This window comes from Apteryx mantelli, chromosome 1, assembly GCF_036417845.1.
Source record: "Apteryx mantelli isolate bAptMan1 chromosome 1, bAptMan1.hap1, whole genome shotgun sequence".
Lineage (NCBI taxonomy): Eukaryota > Metazoa > Chordata > Aves > Apterygiformes > Apterygidae > Apteryx > Apteryx mantelli.
In genome coordinates, this window is record NC_089978.1 from 11,491,891 (window position 1) to 11,501,391 (window position 9,501).

General features: G+C 39.4%; 1 long non-coding RNA gene across 1 annotated transcript in view; it reads left to right on the forward strand.

The window, feature by feature from the left end:
- The window catches only part of LOC106495513 (uncharacterized), a 43,445-nt gene extending 37,949 nt beyond the window's left edge, over nt 1-5,496 (forward strand). The window contains exon 3 of the long non-coding RNA XR_001294464.1: nt 5,380-5,496. This is a non-coding gene — a long non-coding RNA (uncharacterized lncRNA). The remainder of the gene's footprint in view (nt 1-5,379) is intronic.
- The last annotated feature ends 4,005 nt before the right edge of the window (nt 5,497-9,501 follow it).

Genomic DNA, 9,501 nt, shown 5'->3' on the forward strand with positions numbered 1-9,501 from the left:
AAAGAAGGTCCTGATTGAATATCATCAAAAACAGCACCAAAGGGAGCAGCACCTGAGAAATAACACAAGACCCTGGGTGCCTCTGCAGTGATATGCATATATAAGATCGAATCAAATCTTGCTTAACTGTAGCTTTGCATATTCGCAGCAAGTGTAGAGTTAATTTGATATGCCTTGTAATTGTTGATGATGAAGTCGTACCTTAGGTGACAGAAAGTATTTGTGCTTTGAAGAGCTAGGATAAGCCAGAATAGCTATTTATCTTCACTCTAGGTGTTTCCTGGCCCATCTCCTTCAAGAACCAGTTGGTGAGTGGGCTGAGAGAATTTCCTCAGTTGGCTGGCCTGATTAGTGAGTGGCAGCAGTCTTCACTTGTGATGTGGCAGCTGATGCAGGATCCTAAACCTGCTGCCTGTTGGGAATAACTGTTAATGTATGTTGTCCCTCAAACCATGGCTGGATATTGGCTGGGGGGTGCTAGTTTGTATGGTCAAAACTGTGCCAGGGAACAAACTCATAATTAAACAGTGTTGGTAATCAGAATTTCAGCTCTTGAGATCACTCCTTGGCCCAGCTTTATTTAACAGTGGAGATGTAGTCAAACAGTTTTGTCTTCATAAGGACCTCACTAACACGAAATTTTGAGAAGCTTCTTCACAGATTAACCATATACTTATCAATTAACAATGTATTGAAGACAAACCTTCAGCTGAAGGTTGCTGATATTTTATAGAAATAAGAGCTATTTCAGACTGCAGATACAAAGTGTAATACACACCTAGGAATCTGGAGCCATAAAGAAAGGAGGAAAGAATACAGAAACCAATTTTCTTGCAAAATATTCAGATCCAGCTCAGGTCTGCAAGCTCTCCAGCCCATGAATCCTGGAGAGCTGATTATCAGTGAGTAGTTCTTTTGCCTCGTTGAGGTAAGCATCAAAAACAATTTCTGGGCCACTGCAGAAATGCTAATTAAATTAGAACAATGATCATTGGTGACAAGATTTGATCTGGAAAAATCTTCACCAAATCTGACCTTATTTAAAGTCTGCAACAGTTTGTTTGGGGTTATGGTTCAACTTATAGCAGAGTACAGAGAGCATCCTTGACATTCAGATCAGCATTTAGCTCCAGTGTTCAGTATGGTTATAGTAGCTCAACTATACCAACAAGGGAGGTGTTTCAAATAAAGCTGTGCCCTGTACCACACGTCTGTTTGCCCCTTTCTTATCCTCACTTTGTTTACAGTGCTCAGTGCTCAATCCTCTTTCCCACATCAGAGTAAAACAAGGCAGTGTGAGAACAGATTGGAGGTTCCCGTGAGTCAGATAGTGATACAGAAAACTCAGCTATGATAAACACTCATGAAATGAGACAGATGGATATCATCTCTAGACAGGGGAAGGGGGCAGTTAGGGATGTCCATAAGCCAAAACAATAACAAAGACACCTAGATACTCAAAAGTATTTGAACACTGCTCTACTCAATGTGGTGTGGCCCAGATCCCTTAGGCCAGATTTCTAATTGCATTTAGGTGCTTAAATTCCATTTGTAAATGAGTTAGGGTCATGTTCAGTCTACCTCTCTGCATGTATCTTCCACAGTTGCTAGAACTTCTGGGGTGCCTAAATTTAAGGGGTTTGATGACTGATTTGTATTGCTGACAGGAACTCAGTGGATGCAACACTTTTGATGGCATTCCCAGGAAGTCACTTTAGTGGTTTCCACTGTACATATCACTGAAGTAATGGTATCTGAGTTTCTATGCATTTTTAAAAATATTATTACCTTTGGAAACTGAGGCTGAAATCCATCTGAGATGACCTTACACACCTACAGTGCAACCACCCACCTTGAGATACAGTCACCCTAAACTTTTTGATAGTCAGTGGAGAAGAAGAGGCATGATTAGGTCAAGATTTATTTGATCTATGTCAAGTGTATAGGTATGCACTTTACAGTGAGATGAATCATTTGGTAGAAACGTCTTTTTTCACAATTGCTACAAAGGGAACCTTGGATAACCAGATTAGAAATAACTACTTATCACAACCATACATACATAACAATTTGAATCTAGCTGTTTCAGTTTCTAAAAGACTTATTGCTACAGGCAACATTAGCATGAAAAGTTTACACTATTAGCATGACTTGAAATAACTGACTATGTCTCTAATTGAATGCAGTTTAGATGCTACCTGTGGATCAATCCTTGCCTGTTAGTCTGCACCTAACATTACGTGGCAAGGAAAGTCTTAAAAGTGGGTTATCAGTTGCAGGCTGGAGCTAAGAACTTAGAAAGTAAGCTAGTCTGAACACATATGCAAGAGAGCCAGGCTTGAAGTGATACTGGGAAGACTCCACTGCTTAGTCTGTCAAAAGCCCGAAAGCTTATTAGTACACTGGCCTCTGATCTCAGCAGGAAGATGAGAAAGTTTCTGGAGAATGAAAAATGTAGCACTGTGGTTGATCTAATCTGTCTTTTCCCCTTTCTCCCAGCATTGCAAATATGGATTGTACTTCTCCCTTCCCCAAGATATCAACTGTTAATAATTCAGTATGATGATTTTGGACATTTTATATTTAAAGTCTGCATACAATCTACTGATTAAATTGCATTATGAATAGTTGGATGGATATCTTATTTAACAAATTACTTTCTTCTGCCACCACAAATTGTACTTTTGCAGCAAATGACTGGCCATTTTAATAAGAATGAATGTAATTATTTTACAGTCTGTGCTCTTTAGAGGCTGGCGTACTTCATTTTCATGTAAGAGTCAGTGAATATTATTGGAAAGGAGGATTTTTAAAGTTATAGATTGTGCCTATAATTTACACAAAATGACTGTGCTTGGAAAATAAATAAGACTTGTGGGGGGCTTTAGTGAAGTCATTGAACCTTAAAAGGCATGAATCACTGAGTATTCCTTCTCTTTGCCACACACCCCATGGTGATATTTCCTCTTGTTATTCTATCAACTAGATAGAAAAAAAGAAAAGAAAAGAAAAAAGCAAATATGGGCAAGGAAACCAAAACCAAAGCCAACACCGTGGACTTTATTCTTCCTAAAGACATGTGAAATCAGACTAGCAAACAACAACTTTTTTTGCAACTTTTTCTCAGCTTTGGTCTCAGATACTCATTTGATTTGGTATAAGTCACCCAAGCTGTGAGGGCTGCCCTGGATGCAGTGTTAGCCAACTGCAAGCGGTAAAGGATGGGAATTAGCTTAAGTTCATTTCACCTTGAATTTACCAAGGGGTTGTGTATTGATAGTTATAGGGCTCGGATGATGTATAATAACACGTTACATCAGAGTAATGATAAATGACAATTTAACTGACATATATAGATGTCAAAATCCCAAAGAAAAGCGATAGAATATAGGTACCTGTCACTTAAGCCCTGGAAAATCTTCCTTCAGCTTCTGTGTGTTAAAGCCTTTTTGAAAATGAAATTCAGATACCTAGGTTAAATATTTCTGAAAACACAAGCTCTCATGCAAGTATGATAACTGTCCTCTGTACTCTGCTAGTGACTTTTGGAAAAAGGTTTAAAAAAGAAAACGTGTTTTAGTTCTGCAGGTGATACCTGATCCCAGCCTAGAAGTCCATCAAACCCCAGCAAGGAAGAAAGCTACTGTATCCACGTATATCCACAAATTCAGAGTGCAAAAAGAAGGAAGCACAGAAACTACAGTTGTTCCTTAAGAAATATAATCTCAGCTTTATCATCCTGCTATGCTGGAAGGCATTGAACCTGAACCTGTTATGCCCCAATCTAGTACCTTAACCAGATTATTCTGGGTTATATATCCTCACTCTCTTCTTTTTACCTTTTCCCCAATGTAAAATGAATTATGTATTTCTTGAGGCAGAGAGAGAATGGATGCCAGAATCCAGTAGTTAGGTACACACCTGATATATAGAGACTCTCCAAATGAGAGCAGGGGGGAGATCATAGGTTTCCCACACCCTGCATCACTGTCGCAGTGACATTAACAAGGCTGTGGATGAGGATGGATGGGAGAGGTGGAACTTCAGCAATTCTTTAATTCTGGATTTGAGTGGGAATTCCATCTCACACTTTTTAGGCTTCCTAAAAAAAAAGAAGACTTAAACAAAACAGAGAGATTCCCACTATATAAGTATATACATACATACATATATAGAGAGCCATAATTTTGTTTTGCAGCACCATTTGCTTGAAGCAGAAGCAGGTGAAGATCCTTACATCATTTTTACCCATGAAGCTGATCCTATTCACTAAAAAAAAAATTGCTCTAGGAAAAAATAGTGATATCAAGAAAAAGTGTTTAGACAGGCTTGGACAAGGAGAATGAGATCTGGGGAGACAAGCTAACTGAGAATAACAAGCAAGCTCCTTGGAGAAGGGATTGTATTTTTGTTCTGTGAGTGTACAGCACAAGGCACAGCAGAGTGCAGGGCCATATGTTGGTTTCCCAGATGAATCCCCTAAAATGCAAATCATTAAGTGCTGAAGATACACCTAAATCTCAGTATCTGAATATGGCTTCTGAAGTCAATGAGATAATTTATTTCCTTTAAGGTGTGAAACTCCCAGTAGAGAAAGATCACTTACAGGTGATGCTCTCAAAAATGGCATTGAAAATAGTATGAAAGTAAAAGCATTGCCTGGTCGGGGATTTACCTTCATGGCTAGACGGAGGGGAAGGAAAGATTAAAGAGTCTTTAGTAGGTGTTGTGCTCTTCCACGTCACTGATGTAGTCACACTCACATGGCTGCTCAGTTCTAGTTCTTCTTCCTCCCTCCCTCTTTCTGCATATACTTCAGACATACCTTCCTTCCATGTCGTAAAAAGAAATTATACATTTGATGTGTGTGATCTATTGACAATGCATTGCCGATCTGTGCAAGTAAGCGCAGAAGAGCCCAGTAAATGTGCTGATTGCATGTGTCACAACAGGTTTTGTTTTAACGCATCAGTATTTTGATCATTAATAAAATTCTGGGGGTCAGATTTCCAAATAATTCAGCTTGCTTGAACAGATTACCTCACTCTTCAGCAGCTAGATTTTGCCCAATGTTATCTCTGAAATTGTTCTTAGGTTATGACCTTATTGAGTAAGTTTCAATCAAGAGTGAATTTTTATGACATTCTGTAAAGCTGTGAAAATGAGTATTTATAATGGGAAATGTGAAACACCTTTAACTATAACTACACTGCTAGGAGCTGAAATAATAAAAGAGCTTACTCTGTTTCATTTCACATTGTATAAGCTATTAGACAGAGGAGGTGGAAGTACAATTTAATTCTTCTCTCCCAGTACATTAAAGGTATACTTGTTTTTAGTTCCTTTCACTGACACTCTGTTTTACATTTTACCCTTTAGCATCCGATAAAAACAAAATAAAAAAGAAGAAGACAGAAGAAGGGAGAAATGAAACTGCTGTAGAAAATAACCTCAGAGAATAAGATAACTTCATTTACAATCTAATAAAATATTTCTTGTGAGTGTGGAGGGGTGGAAACTCCTCTGTAATACTAAGTAAGTCAAAGCTGTTGGTTTCGGAGGAAATGAAAAAGTCAGTAGTCACTGCACAAGGGGCCATGCATTATATAACTGAACTGTACCTGGTGACTGTGAACCATAATCAACGGCTTCTTAGGAAAAGAATGCACAGTAGCCAGTACGCTTGGTCTGCAAATCAATAAAGTTCTAGTAGGAGCTTCTGTCTGGCTTTTGTGCTGACTTTTTATTAGTCTTTTTCCTTTTTCCTTTTAAACTGACAACTCCCATGAGAACTGCAGTTCCTACCCTGCTCCGATCCAAGTCTGATGTCAGTCTGCCTAGCAACACTGATTCACCCAGCTAGTCCTAAAAGCCAAGAATTGCATTCCCTGCCCTATAAAGGTTCTTTCATGTTATCTGCACCCTCACAAAGTGAACTCCGATCTACTTAAAACTCATTTACTTCACAGCAGTTTCTTAGGTGCAGCTGAATTCTTCTTGGACAATATAATGATTTTTAATCAAAAGAAGCCTCTAAGAGATGGTAAGAGAAATGGTGGAATTTTCTGACTGTTTAATCATTTGTCACACACTTGAAATTTCATACAAGTGCACAAAGAACTTCCAAAGACAATTCTGTGGTGGTGCACGTACCGATTAAACTAAAAGTCACCAGTAGAATGAATCAACATGCAGAGTACATCATTTATAATGAAGACGGTGAATATACATGCTTACTAATCTTTTCATTTGTTGCAGTGTTGGAGTTTCCCTTTTATCCCTGTCTTCCACTGTAGGCCTAATTCTTTCCATAAAATAGCTACAAGGAAAGGTGATGGGAGACTGACAAGTTTTTTCTTTAAATTGAAGTTGTCCTAAAAAAAGAAAAAAAAAGATGTAAAAACAGCATTTGATTTTCTGTTATATTTGGAAATGTATTTCTTTATTTGTCAACTAAATTTATTGTTTATCTCTTTCTACCCTTGTGAGAGGGTACATACAGGTGAGGATACATGAATTGTGCTCTTGATCAAGCCTTGAACAATCCAAAACCAAAATCTTGTAGCATTAGGACTAGAAGGAATCCAGGCTGATTTTCAGAGACTAAATTTTTTAGGTTTACCTGCAAATTCTTCTTCTTTTTGACAGTGGTGATTTAATCCGTAATCATCAAAAGAGTAAAGAAGACTCCATGATGGTTACAGGCTCACATCTCTCTCAGCAGTTCTGTGAGTCACTGAATTCTGAACACATTTGTAATGAACTGAAGCTCAGCTGTTTTCCCAGTGGTCATACTTTTTGTAGATAAGTGGGTATGCCTTTGCAAAGACCAATATAATGTGGCCTTCACCTTTGTGGAGAGCCAATAAGTAATAATGTAAAAGAAATAAGTCGTGAGTTAATTTTGTCACATGAGTCTTCCAAGTTTATGTTTTCTGGAAAATCATTAATATCATTGGGGTATTAAGGGAGCTGCTCTTCCTGCAATGCCATTAAACAGCCCGCTACTGTTTGACTAAATATGAAGTAATCAGTCCCTAGACTTACAGGGCTATCTTCTGACGCTGAGTTTGGGAAAGTCACTGCCATGTCTTTCTTTCCAACCAGGCATGGTTTGTTCTGACCAGAACAAGGTCTGAAGAAGAGCTTACACCTGTGTTAGGAAACTGAGCACATTCAGGTTTTCAAGGTGATTTCAGAGCTTGCACTAAGTTTGCTCCAGGTCATGTCCTTACAAGGAAGCAATCCATGTAGTTCAGAGGTCTGCAGCTCAGTGTAATGTGAAATTCACTTTTCATTGACAGTACAGCTCCATTGGTGAGCAGTGATTACCTGAGGTCACCATTTACCTTTTTCTTTTCTCATTTCCGTGTCTTTCTTTTCTAATCACAGCTTTCAGAGCTCCCATATCTCTCCCATCTCTCCAGTTTCCTTGCTAAGTAGTGCGAATGTAACAAGGGTATGTGCATCTTGCCTCACAGCTTTTGAGAAGCAGAGCTTGGCTTCTTCTTGGCAGCCGCAAGATCCTCAGGGAGAAGGTTAGAGGCCACCCAGCATAACAGATGTGTGGCAGCAGCTGGGGAGTGCTGTTCCCAGCAGTTCTCCTAGCTGTATTTGTTACCCATTAGTGAGCAACAGCAACGTCTCTCCATCACTGTGGTGGATCCCACGGCAGGCCTTCTGCGTCCTTCCCAGGAATGATTCCTTATCTCCTGCAGGTCAGCTTCAGTCTTCTGCTTTATTAATTACAGGCTCAGCTGCGAGTCCTTCCACATGCCTGCTCAGGGAGTAATGGTGTGTGAGAAGTCTCATTAGTCTCCTGTGTGGGCTGCCCACACTGCCAGGTCACTCAGAGGGAAGAGAGCAACTGTTAGCTAAATGCTGCTCTCCTTTCCTATGTGGGTAAGCAATGACAGGGCAGGTAAGCATGGAGGACTGAATAGAATTGACCCCATCTCTTAATGGAGCAGTCCTTGTCAGACCCAGGTACACAGAGAGGCAGTAAACTGCACAGGTATGAGGGCTAGTTTAGGGTTCTTCTTGGAGCACCAGGTCTGTGTTCTTCCCTTTCTGTTTTCCTCCTTGGTATTCTGAGCAGTACCTGAAAACCCCATTCAGAATTGTGGCTGTGTTATCACAGGCGCAGTGTGAAACCATGCTAAGTCACAGCTCTCCCCTTCAAGGAGTGAGAAGTTTACAAACTAATATTGCAAAGATTTAGGTACTATGTCATGTTAGGCACACAGTGAATGCATTGTAAGTGTGCAGGGTGTTACTGCACATCAGATTAATTTGGTTCGTATGTCTCTGCAAGATTGTGACCTACAAGTTCGTTCATAAAGAACAATGATCTGTGATGAATAGCAGACAACAATATCACTGACAGGCATGCCTGTTTACTTACATCCTCAAGGTTTACCATGAGATTTATGCCTTTTCTTCATAGCTCACTAGCCTTGTTTCTAACATGACTGTGAATACTTATGTCCATGCACTAATAACATACACACACACACAATTCCACAGGCAGGAAAATGGGGCAGAATAGCATCATATAAGAACTTCTTTTTCTCCTACATTTCATATATCCACACCAAAATTTCTGAATTTCCATTTTAACTGTTTTATCTCTGCACATATGCATTCACACACACATGGATGATATTTTCCAAGACTGAAAATGACATTGATGAACAACACAATCCTGGAGGTGATGATATGGAGTATGTGGAATAACTACAATAAAATAGTCCATACAGTGTATTCTATTAAATTCTATAACTGAAACTTCCTTGCATTTCTGCCCAGGACTAACGCAGCATGAAGACTGAATTATCTCATGTCTATTTACAAACAACTCTTTAGGTCACTAAAGTGGGATAAGCCACAATGAAACAGTTACATTATGTTTAGCTTGAATACTAACAAACAGAAAGTTTGTATTTTGCACAAGCTTTAACCAGTGAAGATACCTCCTTCCTCCTTTGCCCTGAAACCCAGGCAGAGCCATGTGTACACGTGTGCACAGCAGCATGCACACACATAGAGCCATGAACCTGCAAAGAGCCATGAATGCATGAAGCTATGCACACACACATGGCATATGGATATGCACAAAGCCATCAGTGCACGCTCAGCAGTGCACACAGAGGCCTACACTTACACATAGGCATGCACACGCAGCAAAAATAAGGGAAACAAAATTCCTAGAGTTAGAAGGAATTGCCTATTCTCTTCATTCCAGTAGGAATGCATTTTATGTGTTGGGCATAACTGGTCTTAAACAAGGTTTTTTTGTTTTTGTTGTTTTTAATTGAGGTCAAGCCAGATGTAGGAAAATGACAAGTATATTAGTCTCACACTGAAAATAAAGGGACTGCTAAAAGGATGAAGTCTTGACCTCATTAATTTCAACAAAAATTTAATCCCTGACATCGTTAGGTTTAGAATTTCCCTCCCTCTGGGAAATTATGAGAATAGAATATCTCAGGGCTAGATCCT